The following is a 27,006-nucleotide window of genomic DNA, read 5'->3' on the forward strand; positions in this document are numbered from 1 at the left end:
GAGGCAGTCTCAGAGTCTGGTTTCAAGGCTCTAGAGTAGGGATTTTGGTATGGCTGAGACAGCAAAGAATGCTTTTTACATTTTTAAAGGGTTGTAAACAAAATAGAACATAACAACCCTAAAAAACACAAAGAAGAATATGTGATAGAGACCATGTCTAAAATACTTGCCTTGTTCTTTATAGAACAACTTTGCCAACCGTTGCACTGGAGCCGAGACAAATCGGTTTCATTTTGCCTGTCATCTCTGATTGATTGGTAGTGGCTGCCTGGACAGCTGGGTTGAATAGGACTCCAAGGCTCGATCCAGGCTGAGCAGGAAACAGTGCTGTGATTAATTAGTGATGTCTGTCAGAGTATGGGAGTAGGAAGTAGTGACAGACAGATTTTGTTCTCACCAATCCTAACCTAGAGAGCGTCAGTGGAAGGCACTGAAGACAGAAATCAGGGATGGAGCACATGAGTTAAAAGTGGTCTCTAGAAGATGGCAGGAGCTTTCCACCACAACATTAAACAATCACCATAGTTAATATTAACAGCTGCCATCTAACGAGTATACTTAGTGTATACTGAGTGCTCCTGCTTTACATGGGGTACCTCATTTAATCTTTGTAACAACTTTTCCAGGAGGTACTTACTTTCGTTAGAACTCAATTCTGTTGCAAATGTCAGGAACCCCCAAACTCAAACTATTTTAGCAAAAAAGGAATGCTATTTTGGCTCTGAGAACTCCTCGGTCCAGAGGAAGACATTTCAGGTATGTCTTGATCCAGGGCTCAAGCATCGTTAGCGGGACCTGATTTCTCTCTCTATTTTTCTTGGTTTGATTTCTTGGAGTTTTCACGATTTTTAGGCCCCCTCTCATTGTAGGATGGCTGGAAGAGCTCCAGACTTTACTTAGTCTGGGCTTTAAATCCTGCCAGAAAGCAGGAACCTCAAACCCAGCAGTGCACAAAATGACTTTATCTGACTCATTAGCATTGATTGGGTCCTGTGTCTCCTTCCTGTGATCGGGTGTCACTTGTTACTAGGCTTGGGCTTGCTCACAAGTTTCATGCCTGAGCCATGGACTGAGAAGTGGGAGGAGCGGTATTTTTTCAGCAGAAAATTGTTACACTGTCCTCAGGAGATGAGCCTTTGGATTTTGGATTGCAAAACAACAGATGTTCATGCTAATACCGTTACCATTCCCACTTCACAGATAAGGGAAACAGGCTTATCTCAGTAACTTGCCCAAGGTCACATGCTAGCATACAGAGGAGTTCTGATTTGAAATCCACAATTTATACATTTAGTAGAGTTATTTGTGAACAGAATATTTAAAATGAGTTTAGCATGAAATGTCAAGAAATTTTAAATACTGATTGGCTAGAAGCTGCAAGAAAAAAGAGGACATAGACTTCTCTGGCTGGATTTTGACCCACTTAACCATATCCTTGAGCAATTCCTACATATTCAACATTGTGTTAGGTTCTAGGGATATAGGCTGAATAAGATCTAGTCCCCTGTCTTAAAGGAATTCATATTCTAACGTGAAAGTGAAAGTCATAACTGGGCAACACTTTGAGTAGAATGTGGCGTGTGTCGGGGAAATGCAGGAGCTGAACTCACTTCACGGGGACAGTGACCTTCCATTTTGTTTGCTGAGGTAGCCCCAGTACGGTGCTTTGTGCGATAGGCAAGCAATACATATTTCTTGAATACATCCTTTTTAAAAACTGTGGTTAAATGTACACAACATAAAATTTACCATTTTAACCATTTCTGAATGTACAGTTCTGTAGCACTAAATACATTCACGTTATTGTGCAGCCATCACCACCAGCCATCTCCAGAACTTTTTCATCTTCCCCAACTGAAACTGTGTACCCATTAAACAACTCCCAATTTCCTCCTCCTCCCAGCCCCTGGCAACCACGCTTCTACCTTCTGTCTCTATGAATCTGACTACTCATTTAAGTGGTATTTGTCCTTTTGTGACTGGCTTATTTCCCTTAATGTCCTCAAGGTTCATCCATGTTGTAGTACATGTCAGCATTTCATTCCTTTTAAAAGCTGAATAATATTCCATTGTATGTATATACCACATTTTATTATCCATTCATCTATCAATGGATACTTGGGTTGCTTCCACTTTTGGCTATTGTGAATAACAGTGCTATGAACATGGGTGTAAAGATACATGTTCAAGTTCCTGCTTTCAATTCTTTTGGGAATATACCTAGAAGTAGAATTGCTGGATCATATGGTAATTCTGTGTTTAATTTTTTGAGGAACTGCCATCCTGTTTTCCACAGTGGCACCATTTTACATGCCCACCAGCAATGCACAGGGATTCCAATTTCTTCACATACTGGTCCACACTTGTTATTTTCTGTTTGTTTGTTTTAATAATAGCCATAATAGTGGGTGTGAAGTGTTGAATGCATTCTTGAAGGTAGGTTGGAACTGAATTGTGTGGGGTAGTGAGAGAGTTTAAACTTCATTTTGGGGGCATGAGGAGCCACTGACTCCATGCTGCCTGTGACCATGGCATGATCAGAGGGACTCTGACATTAGGGAAGGGAGAGGAGGGAAGCAGCAGAGAGGTTAGTTTAATGATCCACATGAAAGAAAACATAATAATTTTCTCTACCTCTAAACTAAAAATATTGTGTTTATCACTACACCAAATGGTATTGAATTTGGGGAAGAAAGGTAACTATGGAACTGAGATACCTCATGGCCAAGGATTCCTCAGACAGTAACTGACTACTATTGCCAATAATAGCAATAATGACAGCAAATGCCGAAGTAGCAATTCAATCAGTTCAGATACCGTGTGAAGGATTTATCCTCCAGGGTCCTGTAAGGAGGCAGAAGACACACTCTAAAGGAGGGACCTGAAGAAAGTTTAATGAAGGGACTATTTACAAAGGGGCAGGCAAGTTTAGGGAAAACCACCCAAAGTGACTAGCAAGAGTGATGTAACAGAGAAGTTTCTGGAATTGCTGGGGGGAGAGGGCTACTGGCAGGAGCTGTGGTCCTCAGTACAGGAACATGGCTACTACTAAACTGTGGCCTGGCAGGGAGGCACCGGGGGAGTCAGTCCTCAACCTCTCTCCTCCACCCCCTGGTTATCTGAGGCTAGCGCCTCCCAACTGGCCAAACTAGCCAGAAGCCAGAGGGCAAGAAAGCACGTTGATGTGGGACTGCCTTATAGTCCATAAAGGGGAGAAGGGAGGACTTGGAGGAGCAGGCAGGGAGCATCCAGCACGAGGGAGCGTGATCATTATGCCCATTTTACAGGTGAGAGTTTGAATGACTTTTCCAAAGTCAGGGGCTACTAAGTTACGGAGCTGAGATTTGAAGCCTGACAAATAATCAGAAAATTTCTCCTGTGTATCCAGCTGGATCTGGAACGTTAGGTTTTCCCCACACCTGTGTGTTTTGATTCTTTGGGAATAATCAGACGTGTACCAACTTGGCCTGGCTGTCAGTAGGTAGTGGGTGACTCTCACATCCTCCCCTTTTAAGAAATGAAATCATGTACTTCATAAGAATGTTTCGTACCTGCTTTATTATAATTAGATTAAAAAGGATATTTCCTATGTACTTTAGGGGGTGACAACATGCCTTTGAATCATGTTTACCACATGTGAAAAAGATGCAAGTTTTTTTTCTTTCTTAAGTTGAAAGCTCCAGAGGAGATGACAGTGTAACGTGGCTGCTTAAACGTCAGTGACACCTTGGGCTACATAAGAGAATACTGTTCAGAAGCAGGGTGAGGACAGTTCCCTCTGTGCTGGGCTGGCCGGGACAAGTTGAGGGGATTACTCATGAGCTGGAGGATGGGCAGAACAGTGGCTCGTGTGGCAGGTGGAACCCCCCTGCCCTGACGCATGGCTGAGGGACTATTGGTCTGAAAAAGCTCCGTGGGACTAGATATTGTCGTCTCCGCATCCACAAAGCACTGCGTTGGGGGAAAGGGGTCAGAACCATTCTGGGGCCAGAACTGGGCCCACTGTGAACACGGAAGGGCTGCTTAGGAAGGCTTGGAGTGTGTGAAGCTGAGGCCACTGGTGACAGATGGGGCTGAGGGCTCGTGTTTGTTTCCTGTGGCCGCTGTAACAAATTACCACAAACTGGGTGGCTTAACATAACAGAAACTTATTCTCTCACAGTTCTGGAGGGCAGACGTCCGAGGTCGAGGTGTTTGCAGGGCCGAGCTTCCTCTAGGGGATCTAGGGGAGAATTCATTCCTTGCCTCTTTTAGTAGCTTCTGGTAGCTGTTGGCATTCCTGGGCTTGAGGCTGCGCCACTCGGCCTCTGCTCCTGGGTCACGTTGCCTCCTCCTCTTTTCTGTGCGTCTCTCCTCTGTGCACCTTTTATAAGGACACTTGTCATTGGATTTAGGGCCCACCTGCATGATCCAGGATGGTTTTATTTTAAGATCCTTAACGTAATGACATCTGCAAAGACCCTTTCTCCAAAATAACGTCGCATTCATCAGTTCCAGGGGTGTAGACTTGGAGATATTTTGGGGGGCCACCATCCACCCCACTACAGGGCTCAGGAGTGGGCACTGTTACAGGGCCCCTAGATTTTATTTACCACCTGGAGTCTAGGTTCCCTGATACAGAAGAGGTTTTCTAAATGCTTTTGATTTGATCTTGTGAAATTTTATTCTATCTTTATTTATTTATGTTTTTTGAGATGGAGTCTCACTCTGTTGCCCTGGGTAGAGTGCCATGGCATCAGCCTAGCTCACAACAACCACAAACTCCTGGGCTCAAGCAATCCTCCTGCCTCGGCCTCCCAAGTAGCTGGGAATACAGGCCCACCATGTCCAGCTAATTTTTTCCCTTTCTATTTTTAGTAGAGAGGGGGTCTCACTTTTGCTCAAGCTGGTCTCGTACTCGTGACCTCAAGCGATCCTCCACCTCGGCCTCCCAGAGTGCTAGGATTATAGGCATGAGCCACCACGCCCAGCCTATTCTGTCTTTAAACAAGAAAACAAATAAACACTTAAAATCTACCATCCTGTATTTGTGAAAAGTATGGGGGGAGTAAGAGGCTGCCCAAAGCAAGTTTGATCTCTGACTTTGGCTGAAAGTTTTCTGGGCTTCACTTCGCTGGATGGCATTGGGGGAAATGAATGGGTGAAAGAGCCACCACCTGACCTGTTCTGGCTTGTCATCTGGGGCTTTCTCAAGTGTTTTTGGAAGTGTAATTCCTCAGAGGAAGGCTAAGGATGTTGGAGTCTTTCAGGAAAGGGAAGCAGAAGCAGTACAGGCTCAAGTTTCTAAGCCAGTGCTTCCTATTGTTTGTAAGTGCTGCCGGCCCATCTGCAAGTCCTTTATCCATGTGTTTTCAATGCCAGCTCCAAACTTGGGCCTGTGTACACTGGTCACACAAGGCCAGGTAAAGGGTGGCTTTGGCAATTACCTGGCTAATTTGATGACTGTAGTCCATCAAATGGGGTGTATCAGGAGAGTCCACTCCAGGACATAAATTATTCTGTTTGGTTGTCTGCAGTGATCACATTAACTGGGCAAGAGCCAAAATCCGTTCACTGTGTGCTGTGCAGAGGCGACTGTAATTAAGGTCTGTTTCTCTCTATGGGGCAGCTAATTTTGGTTTCTCCGTGGCTTTGCAGTTTGACTTCAAAAGAGAGGAAGGAAAGGAAAAAGGTAAAATGCTTCTTCATTTTACCATGTTATATATCCTACTGTATCATTGTTACTCTGTTTGATACTAACTTTGGATCCTTTTCCTTTGAATAGTGTATCTGGAATACCGTGATACTTAAAGAATTTAGTCTCACCAGCTGAAGAAAATGGTTTGCCTTGCAGAGGACCAGCTACATAATTTGTGGGGCTCAAAGCAAAATGAAAGTGTGGGGACCCTTGTTTAAAAAATATTAGAGATTTCAAGACAGTGCTAGCAGAGCATTAATGCAAGCATGGGCCCTTCTGAGCACGGGGCCTGTGTGATGATGGCACAGGTGGTCACACGCCCACGAAGCTGGCTCTGGCCTCATGTATATGCTGGGATGGTGACCTTTTGCCTACCTGGCACTGCCTTAACTCGTAAACAGTGACCAGGCCAGTTACTTTGCCTCCATTGGAGCCCAGCTCCTCTGTAGGGCAAGGACAGCAAGTGAGCTGGATAGCTCCTGTCAGCCCTGCCACATCTCCTTGGCTCCCTTCTCCACTGGCTCTGTGCCCCAAGATGCAATCTCTACCATTGGCAACAATGGCCATCTTTGTCTTCTGGTTTCTGGTATAATTTGGCCAATGTGGGTCCAGCAGGAGATGGAGGGTGGGAGGAGAGTGAGGCAGAGTGGTTATTCTCTCATCCCTCCACTGGGTTGCATGCTGCAGGCTGGGGTGTCTGTGTGCCAAAGGCCAGAGTGCCTGGCAGCTGTCCTCTCCATAGAGCCACCCTCCTTGGGTTCCTTTAGCCAATTCCTCCCCTTGCGCCTTCAGGCCTAGCGGGCCGTGATAGCTTCTTGCTATTGCTCGCCATAGAGACCTGCACTATCCTTCATTGCTTTCCTAAACCCTTATGGCTTCCTTCTCAACAGCCTCTTCAGTAGGACTCCTCAGGAGGATTAAAGAGCAGCCTCTGTAGTTTCCTGCCTGGGCCCTAACTGATTCAGCATTCTTTGGCCAGGGTTTGACCACACCTTGTGCTGCTGCAGGGCAAAAAGAGAAGCTGATGGTTTTGACAACAGCATGTGCTTGAGAGTCTCATCCTTAAAATGGGCATATAGGGTTGTTTTGAGCATGAAGTGAGATCACGTGGGCATTATACTTAGCATTGTGCCTGGTATACAGCAGGTGCTCAAGAAGCATAGTTGCCGTTATCATGAGTTCTATGGTGTGTGCCACTGAAGGAGATACTCTCTACTTTGTCTCTGATCTGAACTGAGGCACTTACAGCCTAGACTACACCAATGATTATTCAGTTTTCACTGTTGTTTCATGTGTTATTTCTGTCGTTTCAACTAGATTGTTCCTATCTTATAAATTTTTTTACTAATCTAAGTGTCCAATCTAGTTGCTAGGGCATGATAAGTGGTCCAAAAACATTTCTTGGCTAAATATAAGGTGACTATATAATTTATTGCTCACACCAGGACACTTTTGCAAGTGAAAAGGGAGTGCTTTCTAATAATTATATCAAAAACAACAGTCACAAACAGGGACTGTCCTAGGCAACACAGGTAAACAGGGACATACAGTTACCCTAGTTAAGTGGGACTTAAGGTAGCTTCCCAAATTTGTTTTTAAAACTTGCCAGTCTACCAGTTTTTGTATTAGCCTGCTTTTGGCATATGAGATAAAATCATGAGATTTGAAAAACATAGAAAAAATATGTTTAACACTTCTAATAGATTGTTGGCTCAAATTTGAGACAATGGGTCAGGGCCTCTTACAGACATAGAGCTCGACTTTTATACCTTATTACCCTATTTTACACTAAGGACCTATTTATGAAATTTCCTTCTCTACCTACTTTTTAAAATATAATCTCCTAATTATTGTATTTCTGCAATAGTGATCATTTATGTTCAAAAGATGGCAAAAATAGATTTATATACATATATTTTTTGAAAATCTTTGTCTTTGTATTTCTGGTTGCCTGGGTGACATTTCCAAGAGAATACATGCTAATCTGCTATTATTGAAGCAGAGATAAGATGGAAACTATTTTTAGGTCCTTCTATAACTTTCTTTTTCTCCACTAGACCATTTAATTGGTTTATTTTTTCTGTTTCCATTATCTGAAGGCCATGCATACCTCTGCCTTGGTCCATTTTCTGTTGCTATAAAGGAATACCTGAGACTGGGTAATTTATAAAGGAAAAAGGTTTATTTGGCTCATGATTGTGATGTCTGCAAGATTGGTCATTTGATAAAGGCCTCAGGCTGCCTTCACTCATGGCGAAAAGCAAATGGAGCAGCTGTGTGCAGAGATCACATGGTGAGAGAGGAAGGGGAGGGCAGTGGGGGGCTCTAGCCGGAGTGCCAGGCTCTTTTTAACAACCAGCTCTCCCAGGAACTAATAGAGTGAGAACTCACTCCCCCTTACCCCCCAGGAAGGGCATTAATCTTTTCATGAGGGTTCAACCCCAATGACCCAAATATCTCTCCTGAGGCCCCACCTCCAATATTGGGGATCAAAAATGAATATGAGAGATGGTGGGGACAAACAACCATAGCCAAATTATAGCAGTTTCCTTCCTGTAGTTCTCATTTGGGGACTGGTTAACTTTTTGAAAATTGATATATAGTAATTCAGTACCTTCTTCATTCACAGTTGCTAAGTATGTATTGATAGTCTGCTCTTTTTGGTTAGTTGATAACACATGTGTTTTTTTTATAGGTTATCTAAACCAAGCTTAGGCAAGGGATATTTTTGGTATCAGAAAAAAGAATGTGGATACAATCTATAATTCTGTAGCGGAAAAAGTACATCCCCTCTGGTGCTGGATTAATGTGGTTTTGGTCTTAGTACTGGCACTTTTTAGCTGTGGGACATCCTGGAGCTTGTGTCCTCAGGTGACAACTGGGGCAATAGTAGTACCTGCCTTCTGGGGTTGTTGAGGGTGCAGTGGGTTAACACATGCAAGGATAAGGTGCAATGTGTCTCACATACAGAAGTCATGCTGCTGCTGCTGCTGCTGCTGTTCTTAATGTCAAAGGTAAGGTGCACCCTACCTTTCAGAAAATAATTTCATACAAGATATTGTAACACTTAAATTTACTAAAGAGATAAATTGGGGATCATTATTTTTTTTACTAAAGTGTTTTTGCTTTCATAAACATTTCAGAGAATTTCTTTCAAAGGTGCACACCCTTGAATGTGTTTATAGTAACATTAGAATTAAAAATCTCTAGTTTACCCCAGAACTTTTAGGAATATAACTGTAGTATTATCGCCCATAATTCAAATGTTCAAAAGCAACCAGAGTTAGTATTTGGGGTATTTTCTTCCATTATTTTTATGTAAAGATTTTTATAAAGATTTATGTATCATTTATATATGATACATATCTGTACTGCTACATAAGGGATTTTGAATGTTTATCTGACTATTGTGTGCACTTGAAGGGGAAATACTTAGCTTAATTCAGTATTTGGGATAGGGCCTGAAATCCTCAAGTAGGGATCTGAGATGATTAATTTGGATTATATGGCAAGTTCAAAAGCAGAGATGGACTTTATTGTGTCATTTGAAATTGTTTACAATGAAAAAATGCTCAACATTACTAATCATCAGGGAAGTGCAAATTAAAACCACAATGAGTTATCGCCTTACCCCTGCCAGAATGGCCATTATTAAAGAGTCAAAAAACAATAGATGTTGGCACAGATGTGGTGAAAAGAGAATGCGTACACAATGTTGGTAGGAATGTAAATTAGTACAGCCTCTATGGAAAACAGTGTGAAAGTTCCTCAAAGAACTAAAAGTAAACCTACCATTTGATTCAGCAATCCCACTACTGGGTATCTACCCAAAGGAAAAGAAGTCATTATATCAAAAAGACACATGCACTCGTATGTTTATCAAAGCACAATTCACAATTGCCAAGAAATGGAATCAACCTAAGTGCTCATCAACCGATGAGTGGATAAAGAAAACATGGTTTATATATACTATGGAGTACTACTCAGCCATAAAAAAGAATTAAATAATGTCTCTTGCAGCAACTTGGTTGGAACTGGAGGCCATTATCCTAAGTGAAGTATCTCAGGAATGGAAAAATAAATGCCTTATAAACATTAGGTATACATGGTCATAATATGTGGGATAACAGACTTTGGAGACTTGGAAAGGGGGAGGGTGAAAGGGGAATTGGGGATCAAAAATTAAAAGCCCTGACTTCACCACTATACAAGTTATCCATGTAACAAAAAAACCCCTTGTGCCCCCTAAATCTATTGAAATAAATAATTGTTTAATATTGGGGTATTGTCCTGGCCAGGGTTCCTTTGGTTCTCACTCTTACATTATTTTTCTATTTTTGAAGGCAGATTGCTACATCATTGCCCTGGAGTTTGTCTTGCTGCCCTTGAGGATAAGGGAAGGAGGGAGGAAGCAACACACACACACACACACACACACACACACACACACACACTTATGTAGACATATATCTAAATATTCTGACTTGTTGGAAGTGGAGGCTGGGGGTGTGGGAAGTCTGTGGTGTTGAGTTCCCACAATCTCACCCTTTGGAAGACATGACAACCATCTCCATGCTGGGCCAAAGGACAGCAGTGAGAATTGTCAGTCGGTTCTGGCCTCTGAAGTTTCTTAGGAAAGCAATGGGAAGACGTTTGAAGAATATGTGCCCCAGATCTTGGGTGGTGTTCCCTCCGTATCATTGCCCCCACAATTATAAAAGTAAGATATTATCATAAAATAAAACCTGCATAATACAGAAAATTAGAAAGAAGAAAAAAAAATCACCCTTAATCCAAATATTCAAAGGCAACCTGGAGTATTTCTTTTCATTATTTTATATAGAGATTTTTTTCTTAGTTACATAGTCATATTTATATACATTTAAAAATTTTTAAAAATTTACCTGTATGTTACAAGCATTTTACATTTCTTTTATTTCAGAATTTTATGTGGGTACATACATTTTGGTTGTCAACATTTGCTGTTAGCATTTTATATTTTATCCTATAATCTTTGTAGACTATGCTTTATTATATATAATCCATTGACTGGATATACCTCATTTTACGTAGTCATTCCATTTTTGGTTATTTGGTCAAAATTTTAAATATATGTTTTACTTTTTTTTGTACAATACCTTTTGCTCTATTTAGGATTATATGCTAGGATATATTTCCAGTGAATTTAATAGGTCGGAGGTTTGAACATTTAAAAAATCTTAGTGTACTTTGCTATTTTGCTTTCTGAATGGGTTAGAGCAATTCATGTTGTGTGATAGTGTGGGTTTCATCTTCTTTTCCCTTGCCTTGGCCATCAGCACTTTGAAATACTTTTACTAATTAAGTAACCCAAAATCTTTTCTTTTCATTTTATTTCTTTAATCACTAGTGAGGCTAAACATTTCTTTTTCATATTATTATATACTAGTTGCATTTCTTCTCCTCGTTTTTGGGTATGTGTTTTTTGCCCTAGATTTTTTGTACATCAGTTAAAATTAAAATTCTTGATTTTTTTCTCAAATTACAAAAGTAATACATGCTTGTGATAACAAGAGAAACAATTCAGGACAAAGATTCACAGAGGAAAAGCCCTCCTGCCTTGTCTCTCTCCGGTGCTGCCCAGCGAGCGGGTGTTACAGGCCTGGCATGTCTCCCTGCCTTTCTCTTGTGTTTGTGCAAACAAATATGCTTCTTCCCAAAGATACAGAAGGGGGTCGGTTTTATGACCAAAGCAGAATCATGGTGTACATACTATTTGTTCTGTAATTTGCTTTGTTTTTCATCTAAAATATTTATAATACTCTGGGCATAAGATCTTTAACAACATATATCTTTGGCACATTTGCTACAAATATTTCCTTGCCCCTTGGACGTGGTTTGACATTGTCGAGTGAGCAAATGTTCCACTGTAATTTCTTCCACTGATAAGGCAGGATTTGATAAATAGTCAACTCTGTTGTCTGCTGGCTTAAAAAAATTATCAGCTTTTAAAGAAACATGATTATTTAATCCAACTGTAAATTTATTTTGGTGTAGAGTGAGGAGGAAATGTTGAGCCAAACCGATTATTTTGCACCTTTAACTTGCTAACCAACTGTTTTATCACTCTTTATTGAAGGGGGCTAGGAAAAAAAAAACTTTCCATTTCTGTAAAGCACATGATGTCTCTTATTTATGTATTTTTTTTTCAACAATAAACTAGTGGTACTATAATCAGAAGGTTCTTTTTCTATGGGAAGGAAGATTTTTGCATTTGCCTGCAACTGGGTGGTTACGCCGAGAGTAACCCGACCCCCTCAGGCTCCAGATCTCTGCCTTGTAACCTGAGTATCACCATGCCGTGGGAGTGTGCAGTCTGAGAAGCTCAGAGCCCTCCTGCCGGCGATTTCTCATTCATTTTCACTGTGTTGCTGTGAGGTAGTAGGGCCACAAGTACAATCTCATTTTGCAGGTCTAGAGGCTGCGTCCATCTCAGTGATTCACTCAGAGTCATTCCTGCTTCCCAATCTGATAGTTCATTATTTTATGCTCTTCTGTCTGTTGTGGTGGTGTTCCTTCTGAGTCCCTTTTAGTGATGAATTTATCTTTCAAATTTCAATTCTGATTGGTACTTTGATCACCATGTGGAGAATCTTGGGAAGGTTGCCTAGAATCGAGGGCTCTTCCCGGAGCATCGTTGTTATTATTCAGGAAACGTTTATTGTGTGTCTGCTCTGTCTGAGGCACTATGCTAGATGTTGTGGAAAACTCAAGGTGAATAAAACGGTTTTCCTCTCCTCGAAGAATCACAGTCATTACTTAGCACTGTTGTGCTTACTGTTACTCACGTTAGACCTTACTAAAGGATGCTGGTATTTTGTGTTGCACTCACTCTGCTGCCTTGACCCCAATGCTAGGGAATGCTGTTATCTGTCCAGCAAGTCTTGTGAGTGCGCTGCATGCTGAATCCTATTCAAAGAACCACCAAGAGGTATTTAAAGCACCCGAGGGCTTGACCGATGCATATTTTATAAGCTGAGATGGGCTTGGAGATCTCTGGTGTCAATATCGTCTGTTTCTAAATAACTATACATTTTGGCCCCCATGTCTTTTCCTTTGGACAGTCTAGGTACTCATGTGGTCAACTAGGATCTAAAAATAAACCTGGAAACTCTGAGAGTTTCTTTCCCCCTTGGCTGATTGATGGGTGTTTTTGTGTATTCCAAACTGCGCTGTGTAACTATTTACTTTTGCATTATGTATAGCACTTAGCAACCGACAGTGGAAATGAAAGCTAAGAGCACAGGCAGGCCCCAGCCGAGGCCCAGGGCTGGGGGTGGGGAGCTGGCCTGCCCAAGTCTCAGAGCATTCTCCTCCCCCCACCCATCCTGAGCTCTCTGGCCCTGGGGTCTGCCTTGCTGGCCTCTAGTTCCTGCTTTTTGCCCTCTCTGCTGGTGGACCAGAGAAATGGGGGCAGGAAGAACCCTTCTTTCCCCTACCCCTTAGCACTTGAGGTTTCCCTTTATAGGTCAGTGTGGGTGGGGTAAGGGGAAGGAGCTCAGGCTTTGGCCACCACTGGTGTCTTGGCACTGGTGACAGTCCTGTAGGGTCAGAGGCACTGAGACGCTATGTCTTATTTGGAACTCTAAATGAATGTTCATAAAAGAAGGTCACAAGTTGTGGCTGGATTGTGCAGGATCCGAAGGGCAAAACTATGTGATTCCGCAGGAATGCCTCCTTTAGGGCGACATGAGTCAGTGCTTACAACTTTGGTGTTAGGGGAGAACACATTCTAAATTCTAAACATTCCAGGTTAAGAAGAAATTTAGAAAATGATCAGCTTGTGAGTCAAGTGACTGGCTATGAAGCCAAAAATTGGCTTATTCCCACATGGGACTGTCCCTTTGCCAGAGGCTTTGGGGTGGGCTGAACGTGCTCAGCCCTTCTTTCCCCAGCCCTCTTCTGTAGCTCTAAGAATACTTTAGCTCTCTGATTTTTAGAATAGCAATTGTACTAAAAAATTCACACCTTGATTTTACGAGAAGGAGGGAGGGAGAAAGACCTTGGGAGTATAGATTTAATTCCTTGATCATTGCCTTTTAGAAAAGAATGCAAAAACCAAATACATCAAGGCCCTTGTGAAAGGCTCTTTTTATTTCCTTAAGAAATCAAACTTCTGTTCTTTTTAAAAGACTATTGTGTGCCTCTTATTCTTAATGCATTTTGGGGAACAGATTTGAAGACTATTTCTGTGAATATATATACTTTTTTTTGGCTGTGGAAATAGAATTTTTTTAAAATAAAAAGTTTCTTTGAAAGTTAATTTATTTCATCTTTCTTTAGTAAAACCTTTTTTTTAAGGGCTGGAAAGCATACATCAGCAGTACGGAATGATTAAATGGTACTTATTTGGAAAGGAACAAAGTCTGTGTGGTTGCTTGCATAGTTTTCACAGAAGGGGATGAAACAGTGAAAGAATCAAACCTTCCAGCCTCTAGCTGAGTTTTTTTTCCCAACCTCAGAAGGGTTGGATCCACTTGACATAGGAAGCAATCATAGGACAGCAGTTTCAGTAATAAGAGAAGGCTTCTGTATTTGGCTTGTTTTCTACATATTGAAAGTCAAGATGGTCTATAGAAACTCTCATAATTCTATGGCATTTGCATCTTTTGCAGAGTGCATACATTACCCAAGGGGTACCTGGTACCTCCTCTGCAAGAACAAGGAGCTGCAGAAATAGCTGCAGCTGTAGGGTGTAGGGGAAGAGGAAGCTAAGCTTCTAGCAGTTGCAGACAGGGAAAGAAGTCTCAGAAGTTGGTGTGTCTGCCCTGGTATATGGAATTAACTAGCCCTAAGGGGTCAGTGCAGGACCCTAAAGGACTGGGACATAATACACAATGAAGACAAGAACAGGAATGTGTCCACACAGCTGAGACACTTTGCTGCACCAGGTTGTCCCTTGTTAAAGAAGATTTTATACTGTCGGTATACCCATATGTTGACAGTTTTATATGTATTGTGTAAAAATATATTTATACTTAAGTTAACCATTTAGTAACTTATTGTTTTAGATTGGGCTCTATCAATGGTCAAAGACTAGGATGTCACTCAAACTAATTTGAGTAAAAGGGGCTGTTGTAACAATGACTAGTATTATCATTGATTCAGACCTCTCTATATATGCCAGACAGTGTTCTGAGTATATTATCTCACAGAATCTTCTCTCCCATCCCAAGAGGTAGTGTGTTATTATCTCTATTCTGCTAAGGGGGAGCAGGCTTAGCAAATGTGCCCTAAAACATGTGGGTGATAAGTGGAAGTCAGGATTCACACCCAGGAGGTCACTCTGGAGCCATGATCTCTAACCACTGTTCCACTCTGTCCCTGGAAAGGATTCCATGACCATAGGATCAAAGCAGCTGGACCTCGTGGGATCTGAAACAAAAGACTGGAAAATTGGGAATGTAGTCATTTTCCTTCTCAGAGGTCATGTGGTCTCTGCTCAATTAGCCTCTCTTTTTCTCTCTTTTCTTCTTCTGTTTCTTCATTTGGCCCCTAAATGGTCAACCAAATCCATAAGGCTGCAGCCTGAGACTTCAGTTCCCCTGTATCTCCTGACTCAAATTTGTAAGAAAGAGATTCCTGTTGGTCCAGCTCATTGAGTCAGGTGACATAAGCCTGGCCAGGAAGACAATTACCTGCCTTTGGGTTGGCCGTCCATCCTAGGTCCATCAGTGGCCATTCCCAGCACCATTTCCATGAGCAGGGGATTGTGGGAAAGGCGGTGCACCCTGGGTGGGAAGTAGTTCATAGCAGGAAATTAACATCTCAGGTTCAAACTCATTCTATACGTTGATAAACATTTTAGTTATCTTTATAAAGCCTCAACTTAAAAGAATCTATCCATAATCTGTCTGTATAATCTATATCTCTTTAGGTTGCAGGTGAGGGAAACTGAATTTGAAGGGGCTTAGGAAAAAAATCAAATTTATTGGTTCATGTAACTATAAAGGCAAAGGCTTGCTTGGACCCAGGTCTCAAGCAATATCATCAGAAATCTGTCTCTTGCCATCTCTTGGCTCTGCGTTCCTCTGGATTGGTTTCATCCTTCAGCAGGTCCTCTCTTCATGATATCAAGATACCACCAGATACTCCAGGCTTATCTGTTAGCTGAGTCACTCCAGCAGAGAACTTCTCTTTCTCCATAGCTGCAGCAAAATTCCCAGGTTTGACTCTCATTGCCCTAGATGGGTTACATGCCTATCTCTCAACCAAAGATGGTGGCCAAACTGATTGGTCGGGCCTGGGTCATTGCCCATCCCTGGAGAGGGGTTAACCCTCCCCAGACCATTAAAGCACATGGACTGGGAATAGGGAAGTGTGCACTCCAGCGACAGTTGGCATGTTATTAGTGATACCGGAAGAAATGGGAATGGATATTGTCTAGGTGAAAACAACCCATGTCACTACTGAACACTTCCAGGTTTATTACAAATAATTGGACATCCATAATCAATATTTTGGGGCTCAGGAAAAGCAGACTGGGCCACAGGCTTCTTATTTGTCTGTGATAAATCTAAAGACAGGAAATCCACAGTGATGGGAAAGGCCTAGATCTATGTTTTTATGTTATAATCCTGAAAGATGATGCTATTGTTTATTAAAACTTCCATCATTTTGAGAAAACCAATCACAGGATGGTTTTGTCTTTAAATTTTCAATCAAGTAGGAGGATAAGACTTGAAGGGCCCTTGTTAGGTGTCTTCTATTTGAAGTCTAAACCATTCTAGCATTGAAATGACTTTGGTGAATTATATACAGGCTTTGTGTAAACCCTCCACAGTGCCTAGGATTTAAGACCCAGTTTATCCAGCTAGTGATTACAATGCCCAGTTTATATATCAATGATCTCAATACCCAATGGGAAATAATTGCATGCTTTTTAATTATATAATCAGGAACTTTGAGTCCTGTGGAGGTTAAATCAGCAAGTCTTCATGCCTGTGGCTACAGATTGATTCTGTGCAACCTCAGTTCGTGTGTGTGTGTGTGTGTGTGTGTGTGTTTGTAGATGTAACTTTGTGCTAATGAATTGTCATATCTCTTTACTTACTCTGCCTTCTACAATGATCCCACATGTTCTTTGGAATAAATTATTAGCTTATTTTGCCTATCACAGTTTTTTAGAGAGTTGTCTTAATTTCTTTCACTTATTTAACATTTTATATTTACGGGATTAAAAAAGTCCCTTCATATGCCAAAGTATGTTTCTTCTTTCTTGACTTTCATTTAATGGTGCAATTGTTATTTCATTACATGCTGTTTTGAGGTTTTTCAATTGCAAAGAAGTGCCCCTTCTGGCTAGTTTAAGCAGAAAGTGAGTTTTTAAAAGGATATTAAGGAGCTCACAAAATTTCTGGGAGGACCAGAGTCAGACTTGGAGGCCATGCAGCCAGGAACACTCCACAAATTATACCACTGCTGGCCCTATGGAGACCCCGGTGTGGCCGTCACTGAGCACAGGCTCCTTTGCTCATGCAACAAGTAGGTTCCGTCTGGTGGGACTCCATCACTGTTGCCTCTGAAAGCTGAGTGTCTCTGCCATCCTCTGCCAGTCCTCACCACAGTGAATTCTAAGTGGTACCTCCTTTATGTCACTCTCTAATGAGACATTTTGCTCAGACACTGCCGACTGGTGGAGCTCAGGCCACATGCCTGTGCCCTGTACACATCCAAGAAAGGGGCCTCATCTTACCTCTGGATACTTTGTTGTTCTAAAACAGTTACTACCATTTTAAGCCAGAGAGCTGCTCCTCACTGAGTATGATCTGAATCATCCCAGGAGGGACCTATGGGCCTGATGCCATATGGGAGATTCATTACTTTTCATTAAGTGGAAATCCAGTTCCCTCCTGCTGCCCACCGCTTCACTGGTCTTGGGTACTCATCGGTATCAGCTAAAGCAGTCCCTTCCCTCCGTCGCATGAAGGCAAGGGACGTGTCTAAAAAACAGAGATGTGGCATCTGATGCTCAGAGAGGGTAGCCAACCTGCCTCAGATCACACAGCCTGTAAGTGATTACAACTGAAGTCTGTATCCAGAGTCCATTCCCCTGACAACTCTGCAGCACTGCCTTTGGAGCTAGGCATACACTCTGACGTCAGGGTCTTCCTCAGCCAGTAGTGTGTGGCAGAGGGCCAGCTGGACTTCTGTCGAACCCCTGCTGCTGTCACCTTAAAGGATGAATCTTGCAGTGTAGGTGAAGAGGGTGAGATTTACCTTGTGTCTCTGCCACGACTATATCCCTGATGGATGTGGCTTATGTCTGGAGAAGACATTTTATATAACCAGGGTATGATTGTTATTAGTTACAAATGGAAGCTTTAAAGACATTCACTGGAATCTTCTAATGATATGGTTTACTTTACAGTATAATTTATGATGAGATGGATTTACCTTAAAACCTGAATGGAGAGGTGGGGTGGGGTTACATATGCAGCAAAAGCTAGAGGAACATTGGGGGCTTGGAGGATGGTGAGAGTACACTGGGCCAGGGGACCATTAAAGGCTTCACCAGAGGAGGTGCCACGTGAGACGGGCACTGAGGGAGCCAGAGTGCCTGGCAGGCAGAGGAGCCTAATGGTTAAGAGCACGGGCTCTGGGGTCTGACTGCCTGGGTTTCAATCCTGGTGCTGGCTTGCTAGCTGTGTGACTATGGGCAAGTTACTTAACCCTTCTGAGCCTTCATTTCTTAAAAGTGAATAATGACAGTACCTACCTCATGGGAGGTTATATGAGACCGTGCATGTGAAACTATTAGAGCTATGCCCAGCCCATAGTGAGCATTCAACAGATGTTAGCTATTAATATTTTCTTAACAGGCAGAGAATGGAGTAGGGTGTGTTGGGGAAGGAGAGAGGTGGCAGTCGTGGGCTGAGGACATGTATGAACAGCTGGGGGGAGGCGAGGCAGAGGAACAGCTGTGCAGCTCGTCTGACACCAGTCCACTCCGGTTCCTCTCCTCTGAGTCTGTATTTTCCAAGGAGTCCTCCCCCTATTGATTTGCTTCCCCAAAGGGGGTGTTGAAGCCAAATAGAAGCAAGTCCTGATGCACTCAACAGTACATTTCTAAGCATCCATGAGTAAATTGGCCTCTGGTTTCTCAGTCTGTGTCTTGAGCATTTAGTTGGCGTGAGTCGGTCCTTCAGGTCCCATCACCCCTGAGCGAACTGACTAAAATCAAATTCCTGAATGTGCAGAGCTGAAGACCAGGACTTGGACCCGTGTGACCCCTCTCAGGCACAGACGTTGTGGGGCCCCACCGGAAACCCAGAGCTCGCCCCGCTCTTTCTCTTCCCACCTTGGTCTTGCCTCTAAACTTTCATAAATGCAACAACTAACTGTCCCAAACAGCTGGTGGGATTGAGCAGAGCCTGGCACACTGAAGTAAGGTGCTCATGAAATGCTTCTTAAACGAGCGGGTGAAGAGTGCTCGCTGCTGGCGATGGAGTGGGCAGGGGACTGGGGTGGAAGGGGCCCTGCCCTGGAAGCGGGGTCTGGGTCCTGCACCTTTTTCCACTTGCTGTGTGCCTTAGGACAAACCCCTTCCCTGAGCCTCAGATGCCTTATCTGTGCATTGAAGATAATATCTGAAGGCAGAAGATTGCTGAATGTCCTCTAGTGTCTCTAGGCCCTGACACTTATGCACTAACAAGGTCACCCCCAAAAAGGCTTAGGGGTATTATGGCACATGTTTCCTCCCCATGGAACCCTAGGAGAGCTATAGCGTAGGTTCTGCCTTCTTCTGTGCTCTAATTGCTTCGTGTTTGCTTTTCTTGATGCCCCATTTGAGATGTAAGCTGGGTTGTTCAGATGGAGTGGCGATGGTGGGAACGTGGTTAGACACAGTCTTTATGTATTATCCACTGTGCCCATCACAATGCTGAGCATTTAAAAAGTGCTCAATAAACATTTGTTAAACTGAATTGGATGTTATAGCCTAGCAATCAACTAATTCAAATCACATTCTTACTCTAAAGACATTATTTACTTCATTTACCATATAAGAATAAGAGAAACACAAACAAAAAATTAAATTGGTTATTTTGAAAAACAGAGGATATGTTTTAAGAGCTATTACTTTTGTTTTGGAGTTGCATTTATTTAGTAATGATTCATGTTAGATTATTCTAAGGTGCTTTATTATTTAGAAATTATCATTCCTTCTGCCTCCCCAACTTCAGCTGCATGAGATAGAAAATTAAAACATTGATTCTGTTTTAAAATGTAGGCTCCCACAGCCCCCCTTGCAAGAGTTAGGGGTGTTAACATTGTTAAGTTGCCATTCATGTATTAATAATTTGTATAAATACTGCTCACATCTTTATTATTCTACCCTTTTTTCAATGGGGCATTCATTTCTCATCTGAGATTAATGTGGGAATCTGTTACACTGGCCAGCAAATGAACAGCTTATTCTTATATGTACAGGAATTCCAAAAACTCTCATTGTACATACACAAAAGCAAAACAAAGCATGCACATAAAAACACCCAATTTCCACTTGTTCAAATCTTCCTAGAAGACGGTTATGGTTGCGATATATTCCTGTGCCTTCCTTTGTGGAGGCATAGACTGGTAACAGTCTGGAAATAATTCGCCTACACAAGCTGATACTGTTCAGGACTTGGCTTTCTCCCCTGGATCCCGTGCGGCCTTCATATATAGATCGCTGTTAATTCGCTGGCTAAATCAGAAGGTGTCAGCTAGAGGCCTGCAGACACGCTTTATTTGACTTGTAGTGTTTTTAAAACTTTAAAAATTTGTTGCCAACTTCAAAAAAAGAGGATATTTTATAAAAATGTGGATTTCAGCTTCTCTTGAGAAATCATAATATCAGCGTATAATACTGTGTCCAATTCCTGCCTGGCAGCGCTGGGTGAGCTGAGCGAAGCCTGTTCTCTCTAGAGCGGACGCGTGCACACCGGTCCCCTGGGACCCCCACCCTTCCTTCTGGCACATCCCCTGCCGGGCTTCACGTGCCCACAGGCCTGCCTGGCCCTATACACATTTTCGGGTTTTGTTGTTGCTATAAAATACGCATAACATAAAGTTTACCGTTTTAACCATTTTTGAGTATACAGTTCTGTAGCACTAAATACATTCACATTATTGTGCAGCCATCACCGCCAGCCATCTCCAGAACTTTCTCATCTTCCTCAGCTGAAACTCTGTACCCATTAAACAACTCCCCATTTCCTCCTCCCCCCAGCCCCTGGCAACCACCCTTCCGCCTTCTGTCTCTATGAATTTCACTACTTTAGGCGCCTCATATAAGTGGAATCATTCAGTGTTTGTCTTTTTGTGACTCGCTTATTTCACTTGTAATGTCCTCAGGGTTCATCCATGTTGTAGCATGTGTCAGAATTTCCGTCTTTTTTAAGGCTGGATAATATTCCATTGTATGTATAGATGGAATTTTGTTTCTCCATTCATCTGTCGATGGATGCTTGGGTTGCTTCCACTTTTCAGTATTGTGAAAAATGCTGCCGTGAATATGGATGTATTAATACAACTACCTGAGTCCCTTAAGCATTTGTGTTTTTAACAAATTTCTCAACAATTTCCCTCCTATGTTCTTGTAACTCCAGCTTTTATTTCTCTCAGTGATTCTTCAGAGGCCAAACATGCCAAGATTGGCTTAAGCTTCATGAATTAACTTTTGGGAAGCACTGAAAAACATTCTTCAAGATACCAATATCTCAATAAAATGACTTAGATTCTTTAAAATTATAAAAACTATTTACTGTGGGATTTTCAAGATTTAATTTTACTTTGATAAAAATATCTGGAAATAATGTTTTGTGATTTACTTTAGTTATGAAAAACTCCTGTTTGAGAAAGAAATTTGCAATGTATTTGATTTTCTTGATCTGAATGAAGCTTGTTCATCTTGTGTGCTATGTATGCTAATGAGACCTTTTTGTAGTAAGTCTTGATAAAAGGGAAATATGAAAATAACTTGTTTTATTTCCAAATTTTCAGGTGGCATTAAGCTAGGAAAAGTGTGATTTTTTTTCACTGAGTGTTAAATGGAAAGGTCAAAATAGAGTTTCTGCTCTTCATTTTGAGAGATTACTATTTCTGATTTGTTTTTTACTAATGACAACATCAACCTAAATGTCATTATCTGACATGGCATATGGCAACTTAGTTTTTTTTGTTTTTTTTGTTTTTTTGTGACAGAGTCTCGCTGCTCTGTTGCCCGGGCTAGAGTGCTGTGGCATCAGCCTAGCTCACAGCAACCTCAGACTCCCGGGCTTAAGGAATCCTTCTGCCTTAGCCTCCCGAGAGCTGGGACTACAGGTATGTGCCACCATGCCTGGCTAATTTTTTCTATTTTTAGTTGTTTGGCTAATTTTTTTCTATTTTTTTAGTAGAGACAGGGTCTCACTCTTGATCAGGCTGGTCTCGAACTCCTGACCTCAAGTGATCCTCCCACCTCGGCCTCCCAGAGTGCTAGGATTACAGGCATGAGCCACTATGCCTGGCTGCAACTTAGTTTTATTATGTGAAAAAAATCTTGATGTCAGCTTAGAATTTTGGATATTTAGGTAGGCACTGGGCTAGAATTTGTATTGCTAATATTTATTTAGCATTTTAGACTAATGTAGTTATGGATGTCACCTTGAAATTAAGAGTATAGCTAATATTGCACAGGGAACATTTAAACTTTTTAAGAAAAACTGTTTTCAAGTACTTATAGAAATTGAAAAATATAAATTTACAAACAATTTGACCTGCAAATCACAAATCCTTCTATTCCTTAAAGCCAAATCCCCCATAGTTCCTCTCCTACTACATAAGATTTGTTTTAGAGCCTAGCTCTAGTTGTAATGTTTTCTTAAAAGCTTTATGATTGCATTTCTTTAGAAGTGTTTTATAATATAGACTTTTAAGGTATTGCAGCAAACCTTCATCTGAATTACTGAATTTCTGCTGTAATTACTTTTAATTGTTTTCAGTGTGGTTTCAGTTTTAAGAGAACATGCCAGTCATAATGTATGGGAGAAAATTGTTCATTTCAAACTGGCTTAACCATTGAATCATATTTTCAAGTATCCACACTGTATCTTGATATGGACATGTTGTCTCTTGATAAGGATTTGGCTCTCCCTGTTTACTTATTTTAAAAGTAATACATTTACATTTTAAGACATGTAAGGAAAATTTCTTAAAGTTAAGATCCAACATTCTTGTCTCATCAAAGTGTGTTGTAGTTTGCAATGTTCTTTTCTATCTGCCCTCCACCCCCAGCCTCTAAAGGTTATTTTATGACTTTATGAAGCAATTGACTTTCCTGTATTAAGTCTTTGGTGCCTTGGATTGTTGGTGTAGCATGGATTTAGCAAAGGAGGTCATTTTTGCTACTCAGCACTGTTTTGTTTGTGAGCGACAGATATCTAGCTCAAATTGCTTGAGCAAAGTAGCCCAAAACCTGAAAATTCTAGGATTCCCACTGCCTGAACCCATCTAGAAGCCAGAGGACAGGGGACCTAAGTAATTTAGTATATGAAGGTCAGTCTCCAGGGATCTGCAAGGACAAGTAGAGATCAGCCCAGTCTTCTTTCTCACTCTCAGTTCTCCTCTGACCTAGTCTTACCGCAGATCTTAGATGTATTCATATCTTCCTACTACTTCTACCCCCCAGCCTACACTTTTGCTGTCTCACACCACATGCCCTTACCCGGGGTACAGCAGATGGTTGTGCGGGAGGCAGCATCCACATTGTGTGAATGGTGTCTTCTGAAACTGCGGTTCATGGCCTGTTCTGTGGCCCTGCCTTGCATTGCACTGTGACTTGTGTTGGCTGCTGGTGAGGGTGGGAGAGTCCAAGGAAAGAAGAGAGAAAGAGAGAGAGTGAACACTTATCATGCCATGATTTAAAATTAGGAAATAATGACCTCTGGAATAAATGTCTCGTGATGATGAACCACAGAGAGCACAAACACAAGAGCAAGAAATAACACAATCACCCTGCACTTAAGCACCCTTGTGGCTGGAACTGGGCATGGGGGCCCGTGATTGTGACTAAGAACCAGGGCTCACAGGTTTGTTGTGCAGATGCATGAAATATAGTAGGTGGAAAATGCTCACAGACTATCCAGGGCAGTGTGCACATTAGATGTGATAAATGAACCAATTTTTTTGTCCTTCACTATTTTTTACCTCTTGTGCTAGTTCCTTTTTGGTCCCTAACTCTTAGTCTTACCTTTTTTAATGTCTTAGATGATGGGACTTAGATAAGCTAAGACTGTAAGTGTAGGTAAGCTATCCGTGAATGGCCGGTCTTCTCACATCCCTACACATACTTACTTGACTTTCAGCTGTGCCCATGTTTTCAGTGCTTCTCAGAAGTCATCCACTACGTTGGTATGTGTCCCCTCAAAACTCCTGTGTTGAAGTCCTAACCCCAGTGCCTCAGAATGTGACTGTCTTTGGAGAGGTGATTAAGTTAAAATGAAGTCATCTGGGCAGGCCCTAATCCAGTACTGGTGTCCCTGTTGGAAGAGGAGATCAGGGCACAGATGCACACAGAGGGGAGATGATGTGAAGCCAGAGGGAGAGGATGGCCATCCATAAGCCAGGAGGGAGGCCTTAGAAGAAAGCAACTCTGTGGTCAGTGAGAAGCTCTTGAAAAGTCACCTTTGTCCTTCAGCCTGCTGGCCTTGTTTTGGACTCATTCCTTGGACCGTATTCACCCCGTAAGATTCTTCTTTGAATATACGTTTTGTATCTTTGGATCAGTCGTCTGCCCTTTGGTGCTTGCTCACATTGTAAGGTAGATAGTTAGGATCTCCAGCTCTTCTCGGGACAAGGGTTCCCTGCTTTGGTGCTGTTTTGAGCAGTTGCTCCACCTGGGAAGAAGGATAAGGGCGGGCACTCCATTTTGGTGCTGCCTCACCCTTAATGTTATCCCAGCAACTGCTACACCTGGGGAAGGAGGGCATGGTTTATCAATCTGGGAATTCCCTAGCCCAGGCATAATAAGATTCAGAAAGTGACCTAGAGTAACCTAAGGGTAATTAACATACCAACAGCTTGATCCTGCGTTGCGGTTCACCCCCTCAGATGGGCTTTCTTAGAGGGAGCTCATATACTCAGATGAAATTTTGGGGACACCTGTTGATCATTTGATAACATCCTGCACCTCCCAAGAGCCGGCCTCCAGACTGGGCTAATAAAAGGAAACAATACAAGAAGTCAGAAGTAAGTCAGTGGGTCAGTCAGTAAGTGAGTCGGTCGGTCGGTCAGTCAGTCGGTCTGTCTGTCTGTCTCTCTCCACTCTTGGAAACAGACCTGTTTCATTCTACAATAAGGAGCTGCTCCTGTGAAACTGCTCCCTGCCTGAGGTTACTCTGTGGAATTGGCCTTGTTGGTGATTTTTCCAAGAAGGAAATCAGAGGACCGAGATAATAGTCTGGACTTAACACTTTGGTGTGTCTGGTCATTCTTTGACCAAGAGCACACCAAGAACCGAAGGCAGACTGCCACCCTGACAGCTTTAGTGCCGAAACCCGGGATTCTGACAGTTTTGGTGCCGTGACTCAGATTCTGACAACATGACCACTGTTCTTGTTTATTAGAGGTAAGGTGACAAATGTCCGGGTTTGCCCAGGACCTGGGATGCAGAACCTTCAGTGCTAAAACTAGGACACTCCTACACAAACTGAAATGAGTTGTTCAGGTGAATAAGAGGGAAGCTTTGGCAAGACTTATTTCAACTTTATTAAAAGGTGACTGGTCTAAGAGAATGTTATAAATATTGTTACAATTATTATCTTTGAAATATTTATGTATGTATCTTTAGAAACCATCTTGAAATGGGTGCTTCCAACAGCAGATAAGCCAAATAATGAAAAAGCAAGCTTGAAAAATCTTTCAGTTCCATTATCCTCTACTTAGTTTCATTTTAACAAGAATATTTTCTTGGCTTGGGTTTGTATTAATAATTTTCATACATTTCAGGGTGTACATGTTGAGTAATTATCTCCCCCAAGGTTCTAAGCATTTGCTTTAGTTAACTGAACCTTTTAATGAACCTACGAACAATACTTGGCAATGTATAAAATACAGAATTGGAGCTAGTTCCTAGTCAATGGGTTTTAGCTGGTCCAAACCTAACAGATGCTCAAAACCTAAATACAAGACTAAGTTGATTTCCCCTTCATGGCCTCATTCTGGGCAACTGGGAAACAATGAGGTCTTTCGGTTCTTCCGATTGAGTAACGAGGGCTCCTGCCTCACCACCAGAACACTTGTTTTTTGTTCACATCTTGCTGGCCCACCTTAGTTCTTTAACCCAGGCTGCCTACCACACCTGGTTCTGCCTCCCCTATTCCATCTGCCATCCTCCATCTCTCTCATGCTCCTCCGTGTCTTCCTGGACTGGGCAGGAGGACGTATTGATGACATTCCCAGCTCCTTTTGACCAGTATACCACCCCCATATCGCATGACCTGGGCATAACTTGATACTTAACCAAACATAAGTTATCTAAGGCCAACGCAAGCCAAAGTCTGGGCTAACTTCTATGTTAGTTTCCTAGGGCTGCTGTAACAAATTACCACAAATTGGGTGGTTTACAGCAACAGAATTGTATTCTCTTACAGTTCTGGAGGTTAAAAGTCTGAAATCAAGATGTCGACAAGGCCATGTTCCCTCTGAAGTCTCTAGGGGAGAATCCGTCCTCCCCCCTAGCTCCTGATGATCCCCAGCAATCTGTGGCATTCCTTGTCTTGTGGACATATCACTCCAATCTCTGTTACCATCTTCATATAACATTCTTCTCTCTGTCTTTGTTTCCAGATTTCATTCTTATAAGGATACCAGTCATTGAGTTAGGGCCCTCCCTAATCCAGTATGGCCCCTTCTTAACTGATTATGTCTGCAAAGACCCTATTTCTAAACAAGATCACATTCACAGTTACTGGGAGTTAGGACTTCAGCATATCTTTTTGGGGGACAAAATTCAACTCACAAGAACTTTTTAGTAATAAATCCCATGAAGAAGAGCACTTGCTCATTAATGGGACTTGGTGAGGGCTCAGCTGCACACTCAAGATATTAACAATTGATAGCTTTGAGGCAGAATGGAGTAGTGGAATTAGTACAGGAAGTGGAGGCAGATGTGTTAATCCTAGCCCTATTATTTGCTTGAGAGGCCTTGAGCGAGTCACTTACCTTTTCTGATCCCCAATTTCCTTATTTATAAAATGAGCACAATATCTGCCTTACAGAGCTGTTGTGAGAGTCTTATAAGACGATTTACACAAAGCATCTGGCACAGT

The 27,006-nt window shown here is 42.1% G+C and overlaps 1 protein-coding gene across 1 annotated transcript in view; it reads left to right on the forward strand.

The window, feature by feature from the left end:
- The first annotated feature begins 698 nt into the window (after positions 1–698).
- The window catches only part of NCALD (neurocalcin delta), a 367,660-nt gene continuing 341,352 nt past the window's right edge, over positions 699–27,006 (forward strand). Inside the window, exon 1 of the mRNA XM_045561927.1 lies at positions 699–756. The gene's annotated coding sequence lies outside the window, so the exon portion shown is untranslated. The remainder of the gene's footprint in view (positions 757–27,006) is intronic.

Source organism: Lemur catta, chromosome 9 (genome assembly GCF_020740605.2).
Source record: "Lemur catta isolate mLemCat1 chromosome 9, mLemCat1.pri, whole genome shotgun sequence".
In the NCBI taxonomy this organism is placed as follows: Eukaryota; Metazoa; Chordata; class Mammalia; order Primates; family Lemuridae; genus Lemur; species Lemur catta.